The following is a 27,944-nucleotide window of genomic DNA, read 5'->3' as shown; positions in this document are numbered from 1 at the left end:
CACCGCACACAGCACTCAGCACTCAACAGCAGTGTTTCATGCGTTTTTGCCTGTCTACAATGGAGGCGGCAGTCCCAACTGCAGGTTTGTAATCCTGGAGGGGCCTGTTGCTGGTGAATGCACAGGCTGCTGAGGTGTTGAATCATCAAGAATCAAAAATTCAAAGCAGTCGCTGGGGAATCACCGGGCCGTATGTGGCCAGGAAACCTCCCTTCCGATCCTGGCTGCTCTCTTGAATAAACAGTTTGATCCTGTGCACACCCTCATTCTTTGTTGAACACACCGGCACAGCCTCACTCAGCGGCTCACCCCCTGGAGCTTGCCTCACCCCTGTCCGGAACCGGTTGCTCTGGAGCACTCTCGCCAAGGAGACTGAAAACCGCTTTATTTACATAAGAGACTTTAACAATATGTATATAGAGATACATAGAGTGACTTTACAACTTGTACATTTGCATTTTTTTATATTTGTATCTCTTCCCTGTGTGACTTTACAACTTGTTTTCATGTGTAAACACAGCATTCACGAAGGAAAGTCCACCAAATTAAACTCGCGGACAAGATACTCAAAAAAGTTCCTGCTTTCACGCAAAAGCGCCACTCGCATAACATTTAGGGAGTTTCTAATATTATTCATAGTTTTTGCAAGAAAATGCAAATTGCATCAGAATAAAACCGCGTGACTTGAAACACCCTTCTTTCTTACTGAAGCCAGTGTGCGCACAATCCTCATAATATCAAGGCATAGATAGATGGTGTAAAGATGACTTCTGGAGAAGATGCGGTCTAGGCCATACCTTTTATCCTGGATTGAATTATTGTACCGTGCTCCCACTGGCCAGCACAAGGTTTAGACGAACCCAGTCCGGACATTTCGATAAATTCGGGACCAGACATGGTTCGCCGCTTTCCATGTCCTGTGGGAAAGTGCTTTTGGGAATGCCTTTTGGAATGCGTTAAGTATCTTGCCGAGGTGTTCGGAGCAGGCGCATCGCCCGCTCAGCTGCCTTCCACCTCCGCTCAGGGATGACTGGCACGCGTCACTGGCGGGGTGAAATTAGCAGCTGGAGCCGTAATTCACATCCCTGTGTGAGCCAAGTACCTGGAATCCTAAATCCTTATGTAGCGCAACTGGTTCTTTTGTAAAGCGCTCTAACACCTTCGGGTAATATTCGCGCTATAGAAAATCGCATTAAATATATAAATAAATAAATAAATGCATAAAGAATTGTAAATCGCATTCCAACTTTAGCATTGCAGTGCTGCAGGAAACGGGCCACTGGGCGGCCTCAGGCCTCGAAGGCACGTCCTTGCAGGCATGGCCTGCCGAGGACGGACAGACAGCGCCTTGAGGTGGCCAACTGCAGGCATGTTGCAATAACGGGCAGCTGTCAGGCTCGTCCCAGCGCCCGGCCCGGACAAGAACCGGCAGCGCTAGCACGGCTCGCCTGGTAGGCTTCGAAGCACTTCATTATCTGTATTTTATTTAACTTTTCGTTGTGATTTATAAGTTGCGAACACGGCCTTTATTAAGAGCGCTTTACTTTTCAAACAAAGTTACAGAAGTGAGTGGCAAAAGTACAAATGTAAAGGTATTTTAAAATAAAATCAGCACAAACGTACCGGAAAACTAGGGAGAACACAACAGGAAGCTGTTACTGGCGGAGAGGAGGGCCTTTCATATAATTTTAAAGCCGGTCTAAATGGAAATGCATTAAGGCAGAACATAAACGACTACGAAATAAACAAGAACTACAGTGTGGACGAGCATGTATGAGTCATCTTCTGTGAGCCTCGCCTGCTGCCTCTCGTCATTTAACATTGAACGCGCTCACCGCTGTGAACGCGTTCGCATCATCTGGCTTGCATTACACGGGCACTCTGACAGATCGTAATTAAGATTAATCACTCTGCCATGCTCGCTCTCGCACACAAAATGCCACATCGGGCACGCGTACATTACTTACAGCCTATCACTTCAAGGCTACTACATACACAGCACAGGGAAGACGAATCACTGACCAGATGCCAGAAAACGCTAAGGAATGTCTGGAATTTCTCTCTCCAAGGCCCTCTTCTTCTTTTTTTTCTCCTTTAACATTAGTTCTCTAACTCCTCCCCCAGGGGGAGGAGTCCGAGCCCTAAAAAGGGAGCCAGAAATTATTGGAATTCTGTTATAAATAGATGCCATAAAGTTTTGCAATAACAGAGGGACTGAAGTTGCAACATCTGTACGAGACTTCATCCTTTTTTGCAGTGTGGCTTATAACACCTTTAAAAGAAAATGGATTTAGAAGCAGAGAATTAAATTGAAAAGCATGCCTGTAGAACAAATGCGGGGAAATAAATAGATAATATTGATGTTTTAGAAGAAAATGGCTGAATTGTTGTATGGTTAATGGTTGCTAAACAAAAGTGTTTTTGGATATAATTTTAGTTCCATGAAAATAATAAAAAGGAAAATCACATTGCATTTCTTAATTGCAGCTCAGGCTTCATTGTTTGTTACAGGTGGGTGTCTGAAACCGGTTCTTAATTTGAGCCTGTAGATTCCTCTCCCCACCAGCGCCTAATTGGTTAACAGTGCTCGGCATCAACACTTCATTATCATCACCACACTTATGACACTCTGCTACATGGTGGTGCTGCTCATCTAATTTAGAGATGATCAGAACAATGGTTGTTTATGAAACAATGTACATAAAAAAATTCTAATACCTGCCTCCCCGAGCCATTCCTTTAGCTTTGAGGACCTGGAATAATCTGAACTGTCGCACTTGCAGACGAGAGAGACGGTTAGTAGTTGGCAGCAATGACAGGGCAAGGGGTGGCGCAAGCTGCAGTGGCCTCCTGGTCAGGGCCCTGGCACTTATTGTTTTACAAATTAAGCACATTCGGCAACATACATAGCCCCACACTCCTTCATTGTTTTGAGTTAGTGCCTGGATTGATAAAACAAACAATCTCATGAGCAATGGAGAATGTCCAAGTCTAATTGAGTGTTGTGAAACTGTCTCCGGCCATTTGGGTATCATCCAAGAACTATGTATATTTGCACAAATTAGCTAGCATGATTAAGCCCAACACATATTAGAGCACTGGAATGATAAGAGCTCCCTTGGATGGTGGGGAACAATAATTAAGCAATACTATCCAAGGGGGAGGGCTCACCAGATAGTGATTCACCAGGGGTCGAGTCAAAGGACAAAAGGGGAAGTCAAGCATTCTACTCCACCCCCGGTCAGTAAATACATCTGAGTGCTCCTGTCTGATATTGCTACAGTAAATCAGACCCTTGATATTTTGCGTGTAATTCTCAATTACACACATTAACATTTTTGTAAGATGCTATTTTTATGGTACTATAAAAGTGGACAGTTTCATTAAGGATAGCTGCTGCATTTGTTGATGAAAAGGCTCTGCTATTTCTCCCCTACAGCAACGTGGGATGTCTACTGATTTCCACAGAGGTAGGAGACAAAATACCACAACAAAGGAGTAGGTAGAATAAAATGATGGCTGCTTTTTAAAAAATCTGTCTATTGCAGGTTACCATTTACTTGAAGCATACATACAGTTATACACTCTGAGAATCACAACAATGACTGCAGTTATACTGGAAAAACTATTAGGTGCAGTCACTGGCCATTGTGTTCAGTGTGGTCCTGTGTACCCTGCGACATTGACATAGTTTACAACAATCAGGATTTGGCAAGTTGGTTATAACAGATTCAAGTCTTGTTCAACAAACTCTAGAAACCGCAACAATGACAACTGCTCATGCTCCTCTCCCCTCTCCCCCACGTATTGTTTGCTACCTCTTGCATTTTGTTTGCTTTTGATACTTGCACAAGTGCCACCATTGCCTACGTAACGTTTGTTCTTGTGTTTTGAGTGCCTGCCATTTATTGCAGTATTTTACCTCTACTTGTACTTTGTGCTCTTTAGTAACTTGCACACTTGTCACTTTTTTCCTCCTGTAATGTACAGTTTGCTACCTCTTGTATTTTGTTTGCTCACAATTGTCACTATTGCCTCATGTAACGTAACGTTTGCTTTTGTAATTTTTCACTTGCAATTTTCTCCTCATGTATCATTACTGTTCCTATTGTGAAGCGCTCTGACACCTTCGGGTAAAGTCTGCGCTATATAAAAATGCATACAAAATAAAATAAATAAAATTCCCTTCTCTATGCTTCTCCAATCACTATGGCTTGGTTATCCCAAGTGTTTTATATGCAGTTCTTTGTAACTTCACATTATCTGTGTCCAGATCGAGCGGGGTGTTCAAAAGAGGTTAGGATTTCACTTAATAGTTCTGTAATGGGTTATTTTCTGAGGTATATACATTACTCCTTTTTAAACACTAAGGGCCCATTTTGTCAACGTTTTATGTCACCCTTGTGGCACGCAAGGGGTGCAAGGGTGATGCAAAACATAAGTAAGGTTTATCAAGCCACTCAAGCCACCTTGCATGGCCCTGCATGGCTTGATAAATCTAGACTAACGCAACGCAGAGAAAATCACTGCATTGCATTACTCTGCCCCAGTGAGGCGTTCCATTGGGTGGATTGTTGGTTTTCAAATGCATTCATGCATGGATTTTGGTGCATTCCCAGATTTACCATTAGTGGTAGACCTAGGAAGGAGTCAAAATGCTATGCCTCAGTAGGTGAGACATAACAAGGAGAAATATCTTTATTTCTCCTTGTTTAATCCTCTTCCTATGAGTCCTGCATTCTGGAGCACACATAGAAAGAGGAAAATGCCTCTATAGATTGTTTTTGTGGTGGAAGGTGTTCCTTCCTAAACAAAAACAATGACTATGCCAATGCAGCTAAAGAGTGCCTGCATTGCCGCTAGGCAGCACATTGTGCACCAGTGCAAGGAAAGGACAGGAATGCACCGTATAATGCTAAATATGGAATATTCCTGCCCTTTCCATTTTAAGTGGCACAGCAAGGTGGCTTACTGCACCGCATTAACCCCTTCCGCGCTAATGACAAAGCCAGCTCGTCATGGGCGTTACCTGCGCTGCGCGGATGACGAGCTGGCTTTGTCATAAACAAGCCATTTTTTAAAATCCAGCGCACAGCGGTAAATCGCGGTAGCGCGCAAGCGGTTAAATAATGATGAACCTGTCTTTTCCAGGCAGGGTTGTTTTTGTGCAGGAAGGAACGCCTTTGTGCAAAAAAACAATCCTCAGAGGCATTTTCCTCTTTCTTTGTGTGCTGCAGAATGCGGGAAACACAGAAAGAGGAAAGGAGGAGAAATAGAGACATTTCTTAAGTGGGCAGGTGTAGCATTTTGAAGCATTCCCAGCAGTACCAGTAACGGTACATCAGAGAATGCACCAAAATCAATGGGTGGATGCATGACAACACACACGCTCCATCCGTGGAATGCCTCCTTGGGGCAGAATATCTCAACACACCAATTTGCCCCGCATTACATTACTCTAGATTTATCAACCCATGCAGGCCACTCATGGTGGCCTTGCGTAGCTTGATAAATCTTTCTTAAGTTTTGCGCTGCCCCTACGCCCCTTTGCGAGGCACAGGGGTGTCGCAAAACCTTGATAAATCTGGCCCTAATTACTCACTTTTCGTCCACCTACTAACATCTTTTGTCCAACATTATAATAATGGCGCTCTAAATATGGTCCAGTGCATGGCAATGCAACAGCTTTGCTAAGATAAAGGGAAAATAGAGGAACCTATTGCTGGCACAATCAGTGTGGCTCTCCAAGATTGTCCTTTGGGAGTCATCACTCAGGTGCCTGGACACGCAGGTATGCCTATGCTCACAGATGCAAGCACGTACTGCATCTGCCAATGAAAAGAGTAGGTGAGTACCTCCTCAAATTGAGGCCTGTCCGACTGCAGTGAAAGACTGACCAGTGGTTTGAACACCAGACTTTGTTCCACTGCTGCAGGCTCCCAAGTGCAGATATCAACCCTTTCTCCTGTTCCCTTTCAATATCTGAATGTTAATTCTTTACATTTGGGCACTACACTAGCACTATTGGACTGGGCTATCACATTGCAAAAAATATTCCTGTTATTTTATGCTATTTATTGGTGCTGTGAATATAATATAAGTCACTCTTTCAGCAATTGGTTAAAATACCTAAAAAAATAAGAAATATAAATGTTTATTTTTCAATAAAGCACATCAGAATACTAGCAAATAACCCTCTAACACCCAATCGAATGAAATAACATATTAAAGAATTAAATGAAAAATTAAATAAATAAAAAATGTAAATACAATTAGAAATTAAATAAACTATCCACCCAAACTAAAAAATAACCACAACCCAAATAATAAATAAAACAAATTACACAATTTTTTTTAATAACACACAACCATATAAATTGACAGAAAAAACACTAACATTCTAAAACCAAACAAACTGAAATTCCCCAGAAATACATAACTCACCTAAATATAACTTGCAAACCCACAGATTACACGTGTGATGTTATATTTGATGTCATGAGCAGTGCATCACAGTAGTACAAGTTATACTTATAACTGGTGAATTTCAGTGTTTTTCTATTTTAAAACAGTAGTAGTTTTTTCAGTATAGTTCTAAGGTTTTTTAACATAAGTTGAAATCTTATTATCTTCCTCATGTATAACTTTACTTTAATGTTGGTTTTTTTCAGTGAATTTTTATGTTTTCTTTAATGTAAAGTAATATCTTATACGTCGGTGTTCAGCCGCAGTGTGGCCAGACTCTGCACCCAATTCCCTGGAGGCGGCCAACCCCCACTGCTCGGTGGATTGGCCATAGACAGTCAAGCCCCCATGAGTGGCAAACGGTTCAAACACCCCCCGCCCCCCCCGTTACAAAATATATAGGAATATCCATATAAATTCATGTGTATGTACTTCAAAAGATATCATGCTCAGATAGATCACATTAACATGAGGCCTGGAGCTCAAAAGGGCGTCCGATCTGACCTTGACTGGACAAGCTTCAACAAGCTATTCTGTACCCCTTACAGGTCACCTTGCTTGTCTTGACTACATGATTGCAAGTGTTACACAGTGCAGAGCTTGCCTTTCTGGTCTGCCCATATCTGGCTGTTTTGCATGGTGCAGACATTGCACATCCATGTCAGCCATATTTGGCTTGGTGCCTTATTCTAGGTCCGCTGACATGGCATTACTTTAGGTATATAACACCTAGAAATCTGTCACTCTGGGAAGAAGCGGTCTGAGAGCCATTAAGGTGGCAGATCTGACTTCTTTCTTGTTAATTAGCAATGATGCATGCTTTTGGTACCATTAAATAAATGTCACTCTGTTTCGGAGCAAACCTGCTATGTCTGGTGAGTTTCATTCATATGCTCCTGGGAGGGTGCCAGTATTTCCCCATCACCCTCCACCTGCAGTCTTCCTTTTTAAAATACCTTTTTGTATGGTCCTACAGGACCCCTGCTACATCACATGGGTTATGGTTAGTTCCTGCAGGAGTCCCACAGGACGGCAATGAGTCAATTATGTTTTATTTGTTCCCTTGGTGGGGCCCTCTGTGCCCTTTCTCATGCCACCACGAGGACAAGGTGGTCAGGGTATCTCTATCCTGCACCTTTTTATATGCATTTAAAGATTGAGTCCCTGAGTCCTATATTGGAAGTCACAACAATTCTATTCATGTTTGGGTCAGCCCATCACATTGCTGGGTATGCGTGACCCAGACAATCAGAATGCTTTTTTTCCACAGGACCTCCAAAGGAGCAGATAGAGCAATAGATGTTGCTAATTTATTAACATTAAATTCTCAAATATGGCTTAACATATTTACACCAAATGACAAAAAGCAAGCTTTTGGCACAAACATCTAGCTTTTTGTCAAACCAGTTGTGCTGAAGTACACACCAAACGTGACTGGCACCATGCAGCTTGAAAGGCACATTGTGTTTGGTCGTTAAACATACCTCACGCTGTCAGTCATTTGTGTGTGTGTGAGCATAAGGCTTTGAAAGAAGAGCAGAGTAGCTCAAGTGAGGGACATCTGGAGTCAGAAATAAAGTGTGAGAGCCTAATGAAAATGAAGATATGATGAACTTGTATAATGTAGTAAATATTGTACCAGTTCTTATATGTGTTAGTAGCTCGAGGTGGTTTTCATCAATTGTTAATAGCTGTGATTATTAAAGAGATACAGTCCCTTGATTCTACACATTTTGGATGCACTCATTGGACTTGGAGGTGTAACAAAAAAGCTGCAAATTTGGAACCACAGTTACCATGATTCCCTCTTCTTGAAATCTTGCAGTACTTTGAAAGCACTATCGGTTGTGACCTGTTTCACTGAATGTGGCCTCCTTATCATACGCCAGAGAACTAAAATGCTTTTGTGTGCATGAATCTTGGAACGTGCTCTTTCCTCTGAAGCATCACAAACACATTAGAACCAGTGCTTTCAACGAAAGCACTTATCTTCGAACAGTAAACATCTAGGAACACATTAAAATCACAGTGCACAAAATGTACGCAAAGACACAATGCAGAAAAACATTGGGTCTCTGAGTATAAGACAGAATAATCCTGTAGTAATCTTTTGCGCACTTTTCCAGCCTTTGTGAATTGGCACCTAAACATCTAAAATGGGTTTACAATGGGATAATTCTGGGAATATTCAAATACAATTAGAACAAACAAAGGACTGTGCTGTAATTGCATTTTTACTATTAGGGAGTTGGACATTTCAGGGCCAACTCACAAAGGCATTTAAGAATATTTAAGACAACACTCCTGTAATACTGCACCCTATACTCGTAAATGCTTTTGTGACTTGACCAATATGTAATGGTATTGTATTATAGTATTTGTGAAGCACTTACTACTCTTGTCATGGACACTGAAGTGCTTGTCCATGCCAGTAGGACACTACAGCATGTGGTTCGTAGAGCGTTATCTTTGATTTTGGCCTATGTGGAAGTGTTTCAAAGTAATGTGTGATGACCACAGACATTTGATTATTGTGTTAAGGGATGCAGCACTTAGCAGTGTAATGAATGAAGAAGTGTGAGAGATAGATATACTTTTTTAGAATATGTGTTATGCTGGCACCTCTGAATAGCTGGGACGGTGTCTTTATTAAGTTGGTAATTTATCTTTTTTTTCTGGATCCGACTACCTATGCGAGCTGTGGCAAACGGTCATCCAATCTGTGATCTTAGGGATATGGAAGAGGTAGAAAGCATCAATAAAGAGAGAGGGTGAAAACATTCCTGGATAGACTACATCATAGGCCTCCTTCCTATGATTGTCACCATGAGATGTCAACTGAATATATTTGCCAATATAGACTGCATTTTTGTTATCCTTCTTGTCACTATAGGATGTCAATGCTTAATGTATGTGTTGGACAGGCCCCATGAAGGGCTCGCTCCCTCCCCGCATGACAGGGCCCTGGACCCGGCCTTCCAGGTACTACCCGCAGAAGCAACCCCCAACCCGTCCCCCATGGGACGTCTGCTCCCGGGAATCCCCGTGTCCCTGGCCTGGGCCACCGTCAGCACTCTTGCCCGGACCAGCCGCCATCTTAGACACTGCGCCACGAGGCCGCGTGGCCTCAGCTCGACCCCAACCCCGGGCCTGGCCAGGTCCCGACATCCCGGCACCACCATCCACCCAGGAGGTGAACGGACCACTTGGCAGGTCAATGGGAGTAAGGAGTGTCGATGGCTCTCCCCCGCCAGGTGCCGATCACCCCCAGCCTCCCCGGGCGCTGGCTCCACCCCCCTGCTGGGTGTCTGGACTCCCTCATCCCGGACCCCCCGACCTCCAAGAGCGAGGGTCCGGACATCAAAGAGCGCCAGACCTATAACTGAGGCAGCCCCAGAACAGGAAGTCAGTTGTATCCTGGAGTCGAGAGACACCGCGACAAACTCATCCTTGAGGGACTGCTGGCGCTGCCGCAGCCCTGCCTTGTGAACTATTGCCCTGCCTGCTGGCGCTGCCGCGGCCTTCTGCAACCTTCATCCTCGTGGGACCTGCTGGCGCTGCCGCGGCCTGTTGTCACCTTCATCCTCGTGGGACCTGCTGGCGCTGCCGCGGCCCGTTGTAACCCTCATCCTCGTGGGACCTGCTGGCGCTGCCGCGGCCCGTTGTAACCTTCATCCTCTTCGGGACCTGCTGGCGCTGCCGCGGTCTGACCCGTCCGAACACCGAGCTCGAGGATTGTGAGCTATCACCGGTCCACCGCCGCACCTACGGGTACCAAGACTGTCCCGCTACCCCCTTTCCCTACGAGAGACTAGACCGGAGAGGACCACCGTGTCCTGAGCACCTTGTATCATACTGCCTCATTTCAAGAATTGCCTATAAAAGGTATTAATCTGATCTTTGTGTGGTGTCCATCTGTGGGGGGGGAAGTTACCTGTCTGTGCGATCGCTGGAGACGGTCCTCATTGGAGGCCTCTCCCCTTGTGCTCGGCCGACCCTCCAGGTCCCCGTCTAACATTGGTGGCCAGCGGCGCGATCCGAACCAACGCGTACCGTACAGACAGTAACTCACCCTACGACTAAAACCACAATGACGACCAAAGAGAGCGGAGCGGCAGAGAAGTTCCAGATGGAAAAGCTGGAAGAATACAACCACCGAGAGCTCAAACAATTTTGCATGGACTTAGGCATTGCTACCACCGGGCTAAGCACAAAAGAAGACTTCAAAAACGCCCTAGAGGCCTGGACAGAGACGAATACCGCCACCCCCCGGGACCCCGAAGCCCCGGAAGTCAACACCACCCTGACGGAAGAACGGCCCCTCCCGAGAAGAGATCCAGGAGCGGGAAAAAAATAGACTACACGAGTTAGACTTGGCACGGCTCAAATTAGACGGAGAATTGAAGCTGCAGGGTGGATTATGTTAGAGTCCTCGGTTTACCAGCAATTTGAGACAGATCTCATTGGTCTCAGCAGGACTCTCTGGTTAGTATTGAGAGGTGAAGTGTGCTGGCATAGTCAATATCTGAGCCATCCAGCTGCCAGCAAGGTTCCACATGTATGTATGTATGTATGAGTACTTGTTAAGCGCGGCTGCCACCCAAAAGGGTATCCTGGCGCTGTGACCACACCATTCCATCGGATGTAATACACTACATTGCTCTCGGAAAGAGGTGGGTCTTAAGATCCCTCTTGAAAGAAATCAGATCCTGCCTACTCCTCAGCGCCAGCGGTAAGGTGTTCCATAATTTGGCGGCCGTGAAACTGAAAGCACAACCACCCATCCTCACTCTGTGAATCTTGGGGACCCTCACCAGGAACGCTGAAGAAGATCTCAAGGGTCTAGCAGCTGGGGACCAGGAGAAAAGATTTTGGAGCAGCCTTGGTCCCAGTCCATGCAAGGCCCTGAAAACAAGGCACAGGGCCTTAAAAGCAATCCGCTGCTGAACAGGTAGCCAGTGGAGGTCAGATAGTGCTACAGATGACGATGCAGAACGTGGGCGAGATATACTTTCGTATATTATAAGCCTGTCCCGTTGTCGATAAGGTTTCTGCTAATGATTTCTTACATCATATGATAAGGTGACTAAATCAAATTGACACTGGGAGGACCACCATTAAGACTGGATTCATTGTCCTACTTAGAGATAGAAGGTAGGCTAGCCAGTGGAGGTCAGATAGTGCTACAGATGACGATGCAGAACGTGGGCGAGATATCCTTTCATATATTATAAGCCTGTCCCGTTGTCGATAAGGAATCAGCTAATGATTTCTTACATCATATGATAAGGTGACTAAATCAAATTGACACTGGGAGGACCACCATTAAGACTGGATTCATTGTCCTCCTTAGAGATAGAAGGTAGGGTAGACATAGTTTATTGTGGCTGTGCAGTCTTACGGGGACTAGGGGTAAAGTTACATATTTCATTAGACAGGTCTTCAGGTGCAGCATGGCAGTGGGTATTTTAAAAAAAAACAGTTTATTTAATCGTATTTATCAACATGACCTCATACATTTATATGTCACTGACACAACAACCGGTCGATATGCATCCATGTATTTCATCACAGTTAATATCTTTCAGTAGCAAACATATACAAATACATCGTGGCACTATGCAGCGTCTTTGTTATGAGCAAGTTAGCACATTCAAGGACTGGTGAGTTGGCAACAACAGATGCAGTTTTCTCACTTTTTTTTTTTAAGGAACCATGTATCCAAAAGGAATAAAAAATAAATTACGGAGCGTAACGTCATACTAAAGTGCTTTGTGTGTCCTACAGTGGGAAACAAATACATATTGATATTAATATTGAACGTATGAAAATACATTTCATTCTATTATTAAAGTGTAACCAGCTGATATCTTTGACATCTATTCCTTTTTAGGATGACATATTTGCTTTCATCTAACTCATAGAATGTCGTTTTGTAAAATGAATATTTCAAGACCACATAGGGTAACAAATTCTGATCACCAGGCTAACGGCAAGAGTGCCTTCTTAAAAGCCACTACAAAGCTAGACCCAACCAAGCTAGTAAAATAGCAAAAAAGTGCATACACCCAATTCTGCTGGAATAAGTGGTGTGTCCCAATAATATCATTTTGAAATCTTATAAAATGTCAGTCTTCCTGAGACCATAAATTGTCTTCAAAATACTATCCCACTACAGATGAATAGATGGACATGTTGCGAAAACAGCAAAGGTATCAGCCCCATTACCATCACATCGAAAACATTTTGAATCGCCACTAATCTCCTATTTTTTAAGCATGTAGGGTGCGTAATATAGATCTTTCAAAAAATTTAAATGATGGACCTTAATACGTGATAGAGACTTGGGGACTGATTGAGCAAACACATTGCTCATTTTAATTTCCTCAGCAGTTCCCTCAGTGCCCAAATGAAAACTCGATTTTAAGTTTGATAATTAAATTTATCTTTTTTATCCTGAGTGAGTATTTTATATGTCATCTGTATATATCCCCTGTGAGGTGCCTTCATAGGATAAAAAAAAAGCATTGTGTGAGAGTTTCAATTCATTCAGTTTCAAGCTCAGAAGAAAGTTACAAAGCTAATAAGCACAGAAAAAGCTATGGCTAAGCATTTTGTAATTTTTCAGCAGCTCTTCATATGATAGAAGATCCCTTTCATTGAAAATCTGGCCTACATTATATCATGGGAAAGTTGGGATTGTGACCAAGAATTGTGAATTGATTAAAGCATAGCTTTCTTATATTTCACCATATTAGATGAAAGACAAGACGTGTTTCAAATCTTGTTTGTTTGAAATAAGCTGTGTCAACAAGACCTTTTGGAACGTGGCAGCATGATCCACACCTTGATATGCAGGATAAATATCTCCAGGTGGCCATGTTTCCCTTCCCATAGCTGGGGTCAATCTGAGGGTGCATGCTGCCATATAAACCAGCCATAGTGAGGGCAACGACATTCCCCCAATGTGGCGAGAAATGTGAGGATGTTGTACTGTACAATGTGGGTTCCTGTGCTCCCCAGTGCATTTCTACCAGTTTATTTCTACTTTCTTGAAGAAGCCCTTTGGGAGATACAAGGGTATAGATCTAAAAAGACAGAGGTACCTAGGAAGTTCGGTTATTTTAATGACATCACATCAGCCAATCAGACCTAAATATAATTTGTCCAATTGCTTAAATATTGCCAGTGATTTTATGGACAATTTATTACAGTTTAATTCTATACTATCCTCCCTCTTCAAAGACATTTGCACCCCTAAATATGTTGGCAAATTAATCTACCGAGGGTCTGATGTGAACAGAGTGGTGTATATCATAATCTGGGTTTTAGTAACACTAGTTTTATATTCTGACAACTTGCAATACTGTCAAGCATCCCCTTCTAGAGTTGCTAAAGTGCTTGCTGGAGAAGAAAGATGTCAAAATAGCAATGTCATCAGTGTATGCAACCACTTTCAACCCGAGATGGTGGCTATGTATACAAGGGATAGAGATTGTTGTTTTTTAACCTGGATATTATGATCTAAATGTAGGGTGATTAGCTGCAGTGACAGAGGGAACCCTTGTCCTGTACCCCTGCTAATCTAAATAAGATCTGACAAACCCCCCCACCCCCAATCTGAGCTGTCAGTGCTGTATATAGTGACCTGATTCGACCCAGATACTCCCAGGACAAAAACTCATGGAGCTCATAATAGACCATAAGAACTGCCAGGAGACTCTGTTGAATGCCTTTTTGGCTTCCAACAGGATCATCCCAATGAGTCTTCTCTGTGTCCTTGAGACCTCCAATGCAGTAATGGCGATATTTATATGTGAAGTTATATCTCTACCAGAAATGAACCCGTGCTGCATGGAGTCTACTAATTGTGGATAACCAGTTAGATAATATCCTGGTATTTAATATGGAATCAGAATTAATTAATGAAATTGGCTAGTAGGAACCACAGCTCTCAGGGTTCTCGTCTTTTTGAGAAATATGGCCATGTACGTTTTGCCCCATGACGATGGTAACACAATGAGAAGTGTAATAATTCATAAAACATTGGTTTCAGAATAGAAAACAAAGTTTTTATAGAACTCTATGGATGTTTGGTCCAGGCCCACTATACTACTATAAACCGTGCTAAAACATCAAACTGTAACATTTAACAATTACTGCCTGAATGCTGGTATTTCCCCCCTATTTGTACACTGCTTTGTACTAGCTCCAAATTACTGTAATACCTCATTTGAAACTACAGTGTAGCCTTGCAGGTCAAGTAATGTGCCAAAGTGATATGGGAGATATTTTCTGGGTGCTCAAATGCTGTGGAAATCTTGCTCTATTTCTTAGCCACGGGTTACCATTTAGCAGCCTATCACCCCTTCTTTCTCAAATGTATGCTCACTATTAGTCAATCTGTTGACATCATTTTTCCATCTTACTAGTGCCAGCACTTCTTTCTTCTGTCTTCCAATGCATTACAATGCATCTCTTACCAGATATCAAGGCTAGATAAACAGACTGTTCACTAATTCTACATGCTTTTGGTTTAGGGAATATTCCCAGTAGACATGTTTCTAGGATGCATTAAAGGCCATGGTATATTGGTACATGAAATGTATTCACTTCCTGTTCCCAAAATGCTCTCAGTACCCCCACAGTGCTATGCCATGTGAAGAACGTCATCGTCATCATACCATTTATCAATTGGGGGGAGGACTGAATCCTGCCAGGGCATAGATGTGCACTGTTTAGCAAGAACTAAAGCCAGATCTATAAATATTTATTCTCAGCTCTCTTAAGATTAGGTCTTGGGTGTTCAACCAACAAGTAGGCTTCAGTGTGTGTAAGTGCTCCCTGTTGAGTACACCCTCCAGATGTCTCATCACTTCTATTAAGAACACCTGTGAGTCGGTAGAAAACCAAACCATGTGGAAAACATCTACATAATGATAAATACATATGGAGCTGTGCATGTCAGCTGATCCTAAGATCAAATTCAGTCATCTAGGGGACATGCAAGTCATGTGTAGAACTTCGAATTTGGTTTATTTTTAAATCTCACATTCCTGGAGATTTTCTGTGTGTGTACCAAAATCCTACTTTACCCTTAGTAAATAAAAGTCTTGTCAAAGGTGTTTACCCACTTCTCTCGAAGTTGGGTCAGTTGAGGTTTAGTCATATTGAGTTTGGATCTATAGAACCAACTTACCAGCCAGGTGTTTCCCATCATAAAGAGTTGCTGCAGTACTTCATGTACGTCTGGTTCACAGTTTCAGTTACCCCACATCTGCTTAAAATTCTGAACGTTTGAAGCATATTTAAAAAAATTTGACAGAGGGTGATCCCAGTCCTCCATCAAGTTATTCAGGGAGATCATATGACCATCATAATAAAAGATCCCACACACCACTAGTAATTCAGCTTCAGTCCAACTTGTCATTGTCAATGATCTATGACATCTTTGGTCATCTGACTAGAGGAATAGTGGGCACATATAACAGCCTAGATGCTGCTTTCTGGACACATTTCTCCCAGTATATGAGGGTTATCGTCTTAAGGTCATTAGTCCCCTGCAGTTCCACCTGGGTTCTAACACGCAGGCAACAAGATCCCTTCTAGATATCACTGTCTTCACCTGCCCAGCTCATGGAGAAATCCTCCATCCAGCCTATTTGTTATCCACTGGATTTGAGCTACCAGATAATAGATCTCACAACTGGGTCAACCCAGTCCAACTACCGCCAGTGGTAGTTGCAGAATTCTGATAGCGACTCTATGCTTTTTTGCCACCTAAATAAAGCCCCTCTGTACTGCCTCCAGATTTCTGAACTAGCTCACTGTGACCCACATAGCTAAATAACTAAAATAGTGGAGTATCTCTGCAGTATCACAATCTCATTGATGTCAATTGTGCCCATCACAGACAGTTTCAAAATATTGTCAATAGTTCATGCGACTCTTCAAGTTTCTCATTACTAGTCCCAAATTCCCCTCAAACAGATCATCAGGTTAATGATAAATTAAAACCCCTAAGAAATGGGAGCATGTCATTTTCCCAAGTAATTTTTAAAGGTGGTGTGGACTCTGAACTGTTAAAAGTTTTTATCTACAAGAAATTAGCTTTCTTTTTACCAATTTGTCTGCAATTCTGACAGCCTGTTGTAGACTTGCAATCGCTCAACTGTGGGTGCTATGTCCACTTCTGCATTCTTCAAGAACAACAGCATGTCATCAACATGAAGCAAAAGGACTTGCTTTTCATCAGCCAGCATAGTTCACCTGTTCCAATTTTGGATTCTCATATATTTTGCAAAAGGTTCTTGTTAGACCTGGCACCATTGGCGTGGGTCTCCCTTCCATTTTTGCTGTTGCCTCGTGTATTTTTGCTGGTGTTAGATACTTTGGGCACTGTGCCACTGGTGTCCAGTGCCACAGTGCAAGTGCTCCCTATTGTAAATTGATGTATTGATCAGTGGTTCCATGTTTGGCTATTTGGTTTACTTGTCAGACCCTAGTACAGTTCACTGAGTGTGCCCAGGGCGAGTAAACCCAAATGCTGCTGGTGGGCTTTCAGCACTGGTTGTGCCACCCACAGAAGCAGCCTTGTAAAATGTGTCTAAGGTCTGCCATTGCAGAGCCTGCATGCAGTCTGGTACAGTCATGCTGACTGGGCAAGTGCACCCACTTGCCAGTCCCTAAACCTTCCCTTTTCTTCATATCAGTCACCCCTATGGTAGGCCCAAGGGCAGGATGCATTGTACGTATAAGGTAGGACAAGCCCTGATGTGTGTGGCATGTCCTAATAGTGAATTACAGCCATTTTCGATTTTCACTATTGCAAGGCTACCTGTTCTCCATAGACCAGAATGGGCTGTTAAAATTATTACATTTTATAATCCTAACTGACTCAGAGAACATGGTAGAAATTCGAGTTCAGTATGCCTGCGCTCAGAATGATAAAATGCATCTTTTAGCGAAGTTGGTTTTAACATTCTGTGTTTGCAATTACCACTTTTAGAAAGTAGGTATTTGCTTGTCTAACCTTTCAAGCCTGCCTCTGCTAGGTTGTGTATTCCTTTGTCTGGTTTTGTGAGTGATAGGGCTGGGGGATTCCAAGAGTAAGGATGTGTCAGCCCAGTGGTGAATAGAGAGATCTGCATCGAGATGGGAGGGAGGAGTTGCACCTGAACCTTGAATAGGGCTGTGCCTGCATTTCACATTGCTGGCTCCACCTCCTGGGCAGCGGCTGGTGTCTCTGCCCTGCACACTGAAAGAAGAGAAGGAGTCCTGTCAACAAAGTGCTCCAGGACTGTACTTGCCTTCCACAATGCTGGCTCCACCTCCTGATGTTTTTGCCCTGCACTGTGAAAGGAAAGGAGAAGTCTGGTAAACATAGTGCTTCAGAACTGGTTTGGACAGGGCAAATGCCCCTCTCCCCTCAGAGAACAAAGGATTTTGGGGTATAAATAATGGGACCCTGATCCCATGAAAATAGATCACTTTGGACTACAAGAAGAAACCTTTACTGAGGAGAGGAACATGAAGAAAGTGAGCAGAGACTATTCCCAAGCTGAAGTGCTGCTTGGGGGATTGGCCTGCAGTGGTTGCCATACTGCCAAAGGAAGAAGAAAGGAACTTTGTGTAAACCAGCACCCACTGGTGCTCTGTCCTGGCAGATTGCTAGTGTAGCCTTGGGGGAGGAGATTGATTTCCAAGGTGGGTGGGGTCCCGCACAGATGACCCGTGCCTCTTTAGGAGACTGTGAGATGGTCTCAGAAGCTCAGCTGCCCAGGAACACTAAGAAATATGGGCTGTGGGTGACCACTAATGGCCAAATGGAGGAGGCTCTTAGAGATACAGGAGCCAGTGTGACAGCTGTCAGGTGTCACCTTGTGTCTCAAGAGCAGATTGTCCCTCATGCATTTTGCCGAGTTGTTGCAGCCGACAACACAGAGAGCCTTTGTCCAATGGTTCAGGTTCCCTTTGAGTGGGGGGGGGTCTCTAGTACTCTTCAGGTAGCTGTGAGGCTCGCCATGCCTGTTGACTGTTTGCTGGGGAACGATTTGGAGAGCTACCCTTGGGAAAAGGTGGAGAAGAGTACTCACTTGAAGATGGTGGGACTACCTGACTGGGTGTGCATGACCACACGTTCAATGTCAGCCAGTAGGGGTTCTCAAGAGTACCTGGAACCTGAGAGGGAGACCCAGGAACCTGCCTTAGAGAGAAGTGGCGGGGTGCAGGAAACCGGCCCCCAAAGGTCCCCTCGGCCCAGGAGGAGGTAGACCCCGAGGGGAATGCCCTGGAGCCTACCGGGGAGCAAGTAGCTGAACTGGGGGACCTGCCTGAGCTGACCCATTGGCAGCAAGAAGGAGGTCCCTCCAGAGAGAATGCCCTTATCTTGAGGGCTCACGGCAACAGGCTGCAAGCCAGGCAGCAGGTGATCAGTCAGGACCACATTTGATTTAGTGGGAGAATGGTCTCCTGTATACTTAGCTTAAGGTTGCTGAACCTGGGTCAGCCCGTGTGCTGGTGGTACCCCAGAAGTTCAGAGCCTTCCTACTGGGGCTGGCTCATGATGTGCCATTTTCAGGATTTTTTGGGGGCAGAACAAGACCTTTGAAAGGCTTGTCACCTACTTTCATTGGCCCCAAATGCGCAAGAGTTCAGACAATCATTGCAGGACTTGTCAGACTTGCCAGGCAAGTGGAAAGAGTGGGAGGAAGCACAAGGCTCCTCTCCAGCCATTCCCTGTGGTCAATACCCCCTTTGAGCGGGTAGGGGTTGACATTGTGTGGCCACTGGACCCCAAGACAGCCATGGGCAACAGGTTCATCCTGGTCTTGGTGGACCATGCCACCCGGTACCCGGAAGACATACCTCTAAGGACAGTGATGGCCCCCATGGTGGGACGAGCACTGATGGGAATTTTCTCCCGAGTGGGATTCCCACGCAAGGTAGTGTCTGACTGGGGTCCCAACTTCATTTCCAAGTATATAAAGTCCCTGTGGCAGGAGTGCGGTGTAACTTACAAGTTCACCACTCCCTACCAACCCCATGGAATTGGGTTTGTTGAAAGGATCAACCGGACCCTGAAGGGCATGATAATGGGTCTTGAGGAACCCATGAGGCGTAAGTGGGACGTCCTCCTACCGTGCCTACTCTTTGCATACCGGGAGGTGCCACAGAAATCTCTAGGGTTCAGTCCATTTGAGCTTCTCTATGGACACCCGGTCAGAGGACCTCTGAGTCTGTTCAAAGAAGGATGGGAGCAATCTCCCAGGAAACCTCCCCAGGATGTATATAGCTACATGCTGGCCTTCAGGAACCAGACTAAGTGTTTCAGACAACTCGCTGAGGCGAATCTGGAAGCCAGCCAGGAGGAGATGAAGCGCTGGTATGACCAGAATGCCACTCTGCTAGAGCTTCAACCTGGGCAGAAGGTGTGGGTCATGGCCCCAGTAAAGCCCTGTGCGCTCCAAGATAAGTGGAATGGACCTTTTGAGGTTGTGGAGCGCAAGAGTCCAGTTATCTAGTAGTGGACTTGGGGTCTCCTAGGAACCCCTTGAGGGTCCTACATGTCAACCGCCTTAAGCCCCACTTAGAGAGGTCTGAAGTGGGCATGCTCTTGGCAACAGATGCTGGGATGGAGGAGGAGACTGAGCCTCTTCCTGAACTCCTGTCAGCCTCAGAGCAAGATGGGTCAGTGGATGGTGTTAACCTCTCTTCCACCCTGACCCATGAGCAACAGAATGACTGCCGCCAGTTGCTGGGACAGTTTTCTGATCTGTTCTCCCTGGTTCCTGGTGTCACAGATTGATGCGTCCATGATGTGGACACAGGAGACAGCTTACCTGTGAAGCATAAAACTTACATGGTAACTGACAGAGTGACGGCTTGCATAAAAGAGGAAGTCTCAAAGATGCTTGCGCTAGGGGTGATTGAGTCATCTAGCAGTCCTTGGGCCAGCCCGGTTGTCTTGGTCCCAAAGGCTGCAGCGCCGGGTGCCACACCCGAACTCCGGTTCTGTGTGGACTACAGAGGGCTCAATTCAGTCACGAAGACTGACGCGCACCCCATCCCCAGAGCTGATGAGCTCATTGATCGGCTAGGGGCTGCACAGTACCTCAGCACGTTTGACTTAACGTCTGGGTACTGGCAGATCGCCTTGACTGATGAGGTAAAGGAGAGGTCAGCCTCCTCCACACCAGATGGGCATTTCCAGTTCCTTGTTATGCTCTTTGGGATGAAGAATGCCCCTGCCACGTTTCAGAGGTTGGTCAACCAGGTGTTGGTTGGACTGGATGAGTTCAGTGCCACCTACCTGGATGACAATGAAGTGTTCATTGCCAGTTGGGAGGAACATCTGCACCACCTCTGGGAAGTGTTGTTGGCGCTGCGGAAGGCAGGCCTCACAATCAAGGCGAGTAAGTGCCAGATCGGGCAGGGTTCCGTGGTGTACTTGGGACACCAAGTTGGGAGCGGCCAGGTGGCGCCCCTACAACCAAGAATGAAACCATCCTGGCTTGGGAGCCACCCAAAACCCAGACAGAGGTGAGAGCCTTTTTAGGTCTCACAGGGTATTACAGGAGGTATGTCAGGGGCATAGGCCCCTCTCCCCTCAGAGAACAAAGGATTTTAGGGTATAAATATTGGGACTCTGATCCCATGAAAGTAGATCACTTTGGACTACAAGAAGAAACCTTTACTGAGGAGAGGAACATGAATAAACTGAGGAGAGACTATTCCCCAGCTGAAGTGCTGCTTGGGGGATTGGCCTGCAGTGGTTGCCTTACTGCCAAAGGAAAGAGAAAGGAACTTTGTGTACTTTGCTTTCAACTAGTGAAGGATCTCCTAGGGCTAGGAAAAGAGCTTGTCTCCTGCTGAAGTCTCAGGGACAACAGACTTCAACCCCCAGCTCCCCAGAGTTCTTGTGGAAGTGCCTGCTGCTGTTTTGGGCCTTCTGAGGAACTGCGTGTCGCAAGGAGCTGGAAGCGCAACGCAACACGATCGAAGCGTGTCGCCGTCGCTGCTGCTGCCGTCGCACTTCTGAACAAGGGTGTTGCCGCTGGAGTTGTCGCACTGCACTGCATCGAGAGAAGCGTGCTGCATAGAAGAGGAAGTGTGTCGACAGCGCTGCTGCCTGCCGTCGCATTTCTGAACAAAGGTGTAGCCGCTGGAGTTGTCACACTGCACCGCATCGAGTGAAGAGTCTCGAAACGAGGTCGGAGCGTGTTGCCGTCGCTGTGCCTGCCGTCACACTTCTGAGCAAGGGTGTCGCCGCTGGAACTGTCGCAATGCACTGCATCGAAGAATAGCGCCTCGCAATCCCAAGAAGCGCGCCGCGGTCGGAGTTGCTGCCGTCGCATCGTGCATGTCGCCGCTGTAGTTGTCGCATCGCGCAGAAGCTTCATGCATCGTGGGAGAAGAGTGTCGGAGTTAGAGCTGTTGCCGTCGCATCACTGAACAAGGGTGTCGCCGCTGCAGTCCACGCATCGAACCGAGAACTTCTCACATCCCTGGAGAAGCGTGCTGCATCTGGAAGATCTTCACGCCTTTATTTCTTTGCGCCTGAACTTTGCCGCATTTCCCTCGCTGCGACATTGCTTGTTGTGGAAACGCAAAGCATCTTAAGGTACATTGACGCAAAGTGTTGCATCTTAAGAACTGAACTTAACTAAGCTAAATCTACCATCTTAAAGTAACAGTTTTGTGTATTTTTGTTTATGGTCTTGTGGTAACTCTATATAAAGTATACTTATTTTTTATATAAAACCTTGTGTGGTGTCCATCTGTAGTGTCGTCACTGGGTTACTGTATGTGGTCACAAATGCTTTACACACTGCCTCTGAGATAAGCCTGTCTGCTCGTGCCAAGCTACCAAGGGGGTGAGCAGGGGTTATTTTAGGAGTGTAATCCCCTTTTCGTGACTAGAGGCAAGGGTCCCTATTTGTCACCAGTACCTACCTGTGCTAACTAGAGACCCCCAAATCTATCAGTTCTATAACTAACACAAATAGCATAGGGGGCAGAAAGCATCCTTGCTGTGCTTCTCTGAAAGTTTTGCAGGGTGACGAAATTGTGTCCCGGTTCGAACCCTGGCTGAGGAACTCTTATGTAACAGGTTGCTTCAATTAATCTAGGTTCCACCCCAAGTCATGAACCTGAGTAATACTGTAAAAAAAATACAACTGAGCATATTGAACGCTTTTTCAAAATTTTCGGCTAAGATCACGGTCTGATGGGTTACCTCCAATGGGGGTTCAAGCAGGACTTGAAAAATGCGTCTTATTAAGTGCAGTATTTCAAAGGTGAATGACAAGAATATTATTTCAAAAATATCTAATTGCAGGAAAAGCTTATTAAAAATATCAAGTGAAAAATATCCAGGAATAGAATATAAAAGGTAAAAATATTGTTTTTCTGCATACATAATCAATTTTTTATTATTGTATAAATATTGAGAAACAGAATATAAAAGGTAAGAATATTGTTTTATACATAAAATATAATTTTTTTAATAATGTATAAAATAGCATTTTCTTTAATAAAGTTGAATTGAGTATTGTTTTCTAATAAATTGAAATAAATGATTATAATAATCGTTGGGGTTAATATTAATATTATAATCATTTTATACATTTTTTAGTATACTTTGTAACTTGTGCCTGGCCACAGAGGGCCGATTGTTGTCAGGTTGTTTGTTTTTCTCTGCATAAATCATTGCTATTTTTGCCCCCGAGACGATATTGACAGACTATCAGGCTCACTTTTCTCAGTGTACCACAGAGTATCCCCTCTCCTCAGGCTGGAGGCGCTGGAGGGGGCAATGATTTTTTGGACATCATAATCTTTTTAGTCTGTCAATCTTTTCTCTTCTAGTTTCTTTTAGGTTTTCCATGAATGCATTGTTGATATTATGGTGCTGTTAAAATTTTGTAATTGTGCTTCATGTTTGAATGTTATGTCATATTAGTAAGTATAATAACAATTTTTTCCCACAAATCAGAATTCTTCATTTGCTATTTTGCTACATATAATCAACTTGTTCTGTTCTGAACTAACTATTTCACTTTGTTACAGGTTGCTGCTAATTAATTACATTTGTCTTTATCAATTTCCAGGAGCTTTTGTGATGCATCGTTTTTATGCAGCTCATAATCAGTAGGCTGTTACCGATACAGCCCCTTGTAAGCAGTTCCCCAGAATTTGTAATTATTTAAAACCTTGAAATAGACAAAAGTTTATACATTTCCAGCAAGTTTTCTAATCCATCATGAAGACACCACTAGACCACATTCAAGCTACGTTCCCCACACCGGCCCAGACACTAGAGAAACACTGTTGTGAATGGCACGCCCATACCAAGGCACACACATTTCTGTGGTATGATCGGGGAACACACGACACCCACATACTAGAACACACTCAGACCAGGCTTATGGGACGAAAACAGGCCAGCCAACAAGATAGCCACTACCGGACCCCAACACACAATGAGTACCAACTCACCCCAAGAGAAGTAATAGCAAGGAAGGATGTGGAAAGGTTTGCTCACCTTTTTTGCGACCTACTAGCGGACTACTCTGCCGTCACCTACCCAGCCGGTCATCTGACATTGTTTTTCTCATTTCCCCGCTGTGTTTCCTTCCCTCCTCCTCCTCCCCCTCCTCCTCCCTCCGTGATTCATTGATTTAATTGACGTAACTCTGCAACCTGTAACTCTGGGCAGATACCAAAACTGTTTGTACTTACCTCGGTGCACGAGTAACCTTGGCCGATGCCAGGTGGAGCTGTCAGGCAGCTATAGAGGAGTCTGGCCGTGGTTTCACCCCCTCGGCCGTCACCTACCCAGTCAGTCATCTGACATTGTTTTTCCTCGTTTCCCCGTTGTGTTTCCTTCCCTCCCCCTCCCCCTTCTCCTCCCTCTGTGATGCTTTGATTTAATTGATGTAACTATGTAACCTGTAACTCGCTGATCCTCATGTAAAGTGCTCTGATACCTCTGGGTCTAGCCAGCACTATATAAAACTTTTCAAATAAATAAATAAAATGCATTAAGGAGGGGAACAGGTTTGGCCGGTCCTCGACCGAAAGGGGTCATTTAAGTGAGAAGACATGGATACGGTGGAGGATTGCATCAGATATGGAAGAGGAAATCCCAACTGGGATTTCCCCTACATGCTGCAATGCCTTGTAAGGTGGGAAATGAGGCAAGTAGGGGAAAGAAATAAAATGAGAGTAAGTAAGAAGGAAGTGGAACAGGACCTGGAGGCAGCTGCAGAAACCCTGCACAGAGAGAGGGTAGCCCAAGTTAGAACAGCTGTGGCCGCAATGGCACAGAAGGCAACAGCACCAACAGGGGTACCACTGCAGAGGTTTAAGAAGAATACAGCAAGTAGTCACAAGGACCAAGGAAGCTGTACTTAGAACCCCACAGATCAGGACCAAGCCACCTCCTCCCCCTCTTTCGCAACACCGAGTAAACCGCTGGGCAAACATGGACTGGCCTCACGCCCATCAGGTGAGAACAACGCCCCCACGTGTCCTGCATGATCTGTAACATGGTGATCAGATGAAGAGCCCACCATGATGATATTGATAAATAATAAACTTTTGACAAGCTGAGAACTGAAATATCAGACTCCCCCATGTTAGGAACACCCAATTATAGGAAGGAGTTCTTATTATTCAGCGACTGGTGTGCCATATCGGCTGTCCTGACACAATAAACCTCTCTTTTAACACAAACCTGTCGCGTATTACTGTGGGCTTTTGGAATCAGTTATGCAGGAGCATTTCCTGTGTGAGCAGGCCCTAGCAGTAGTGGCCTTTGTTGTCAACAAAAGCACCTCGATTGTGATGGGGTACCACTACCACTGTATGCAGAGCTTTTAGTATTTGGAGTGATACAGAGAGGCAAAAGTACACTGACTACCCAACGGGTTGTGGGATATGAACTAATGCCATCCCTAAAAATAGTACAGTGCCATCTGGTAAATCCCACTACATTCCTAGCACAAGATGTCAAGGAGGGCCAGGAAACCCACAACTGGGCGACTCACACCTTCAAAGGGGTTCCTCAGGCCTAAGAGGATCCCACCCCTGATATTGAGGCGCTGTTCATCGATGGATCCTCCACAGAAGGTCAGGAAATGGGAGAGAGGTATATGGGGAAGGCCGTAGTGATGGCTCGTAGTCACGCTGTCTCAGAGACACAACACGTCACAGAATAGCTGACTCTTCTCCCCCCTCCTCTCAGCGCAGATGCCAGAGCCTACAGCGTTAATTGAAGCCCTCACCCAAAGCTTAGAGTGAACATTGGCCATTTACGCCAACTCCACTTATTTCACCACCTCTGGGCACTCTAGCATAGGAAGGTGGAGAAGACAAAGGTTTCTAAAATCAGCCAGTACACCCACCTTCGTATCCCGGGGAAACGCATTAGCTGCCCAAATGGCAAATAAAAGCTGCATACAGGAAGGTTAGTAAGACACACATACAGCTCTTACAGCAGACTGAGTAGACCAGAATAGCACGCGATAAACCACTCACAGAGACTGCAAGCTCATATTTGATGGAATTACAAGAGAAAGCACCGTCTGACAAAAGGAAACGGTGGCTAGCCCGGGGTTGCACACAGACCTCATATATCACCATGCAACCATCTGGAAAATCTTAATGCCCCACAGTTTAGTCAGCATAACCTTACTTCAATTACACCTACCCATACACATGGCAAAAGATAACATGATAGCCGAGCTTCAAAGTGACAGGCTCAACCCCAACCTAGCTGAAATAATAACCATGTATCTGAGTGAGTGCCAGACTGGCTACCGGGCCTTTCTAAGTAAAGAATGGAAAACCAAATGGTTTTAAAGTATGCTTTAAAACCAATTGTTTTGCTTTCCTTATTTAGGAAGCAAATACAGCTCCCCATCAACATAAATAAGCCCCCATGGCAGCAAAATCGGGCCCCAGCTTGGCAGGAGACCAAAAGGCCCAGTAGCCAGTCCGGCCCTGTTGTCTGCCCCCAATATTCACCCAAACCCACACTGAAGGTTGTGTGGCCAGCTATTCCCCAACCTGCAGGGCCATTTAAAGCCCCACACATCAATTCATCGATATGATCCACCGATGCACCAATTATCGATACCTGATAGATGTGTTCTGCTCTTACTCCAGGTGGATCGAGGCTGGCCCTTGCGTATATTATGATGCCAAGGCAGCTGCCACATTCCTTGTCAAGGAAGTGATACTGAGATGGGGAGTACCAGGCGTCCTTCGATCGGACAACAGCAGACACTTTGTCAACTCCCTGTTCGACCATATCTGCACCCTTATGGGTATAACTCACAAATTGGCCTCAGTGTACCACCCTCAAAGCAAGGGCATCGTTGAGAGACTCAACGGTCTGTTGATGAAAAAAATGTGTAAGATTTGTGCCAGTCTCAACTAAAAGAGGATCCACTGCCTCCCCTTGGCCCGTTTACGCTACGAAACACACCTAGCAGCGATCATCACCTTACACCTTAACAGACTTTAACAGGTAGGCTGAGCGGAACATCCATCCCAAAGACCCGGACCAAATTAAGCACTTAAGCAAGTTCTCAGGCATTAGGGGATGAGTTGCAGGTATACCTCTCCGAATTAGAAAAAAATGCCAGGTCCTTCTTTAAACAGGCCTACCACTGGAGCTCTAAAGGAACAAACACCAAATTACCTTACCAAACACCTCAACCAGGACAAGTGGTCTACATCTGCAATTGTGTGCAGAAGTGGAAGCAGGCCAAGTTAGTAGGGCCCTAGGGAGTGATATTTTCAACACCTACTGCCTTAAGGTGGAAGGGAGGGAAGCCTGGGTCCACCTCTCTGATGTTTGGCTAAAACACTAAACTAGGACTCACCTTACCTGCAAAACCCATAGAAAATTAAAGCAATTCACTTCCCCTCATATTACACGCAGGCCATGGAGGTCAAGAGGACACTTAATGGAAGCAGCCTACAGAGGAAACTATTCTCCCCATTGCAGCAAGGAGAGAGGGGACCAAAGTACTGACAAAATAGCACTACCCAACTTAAACTGACCATTCTCTAAAAGCATCACTACCTCTTTCCAGTACCGCACTAGAAAGTTTCAGTCACAGTGAAAGATATAGCGTGTACCCCTAAAAAGAAAACACAGGAACTTTCCGAAAACTGTCTAACAATGTGTTTTTTCCAAGCTAACCTACAACGCAGAGCTCTTATCCCACAGGTCTGCAATAGATCCACACATGAACCGTTGTTACAGCGGCTGTCTGTTCTTTCAATCAAAACTCTACAAAGGATGTCAACCAGGCCAACCACTCAGGAACACAAATTGCAAATTGACTTTACAAACACTTTTTTGGAAAAGATAATAGACTCTCTTTTGCACTGCGTCAAGTCAAGACACCCTGGCCGCCCAGACAACAACAAAAAAAACACTGAAGACCATCCCAACACAAAGA

The sequence above is a fragment of the Lissotriton helveticus genome, chromosome 4_1 (assembly GCF_964261635.1).
Source record: "Lissotriton helveticus chromosome 4_1, aLisHel1.1, whole genome shotgun sequence".
Classification (NCBI taxonomy): Eukaryota; Metazoa; Chordata; class Amphibia; order Caudata; family Salamandridae; genus Lissotriton; species Lissotriton helveticus.
This window is presented reverse-complemented; position numbering follows the sequence as displayed.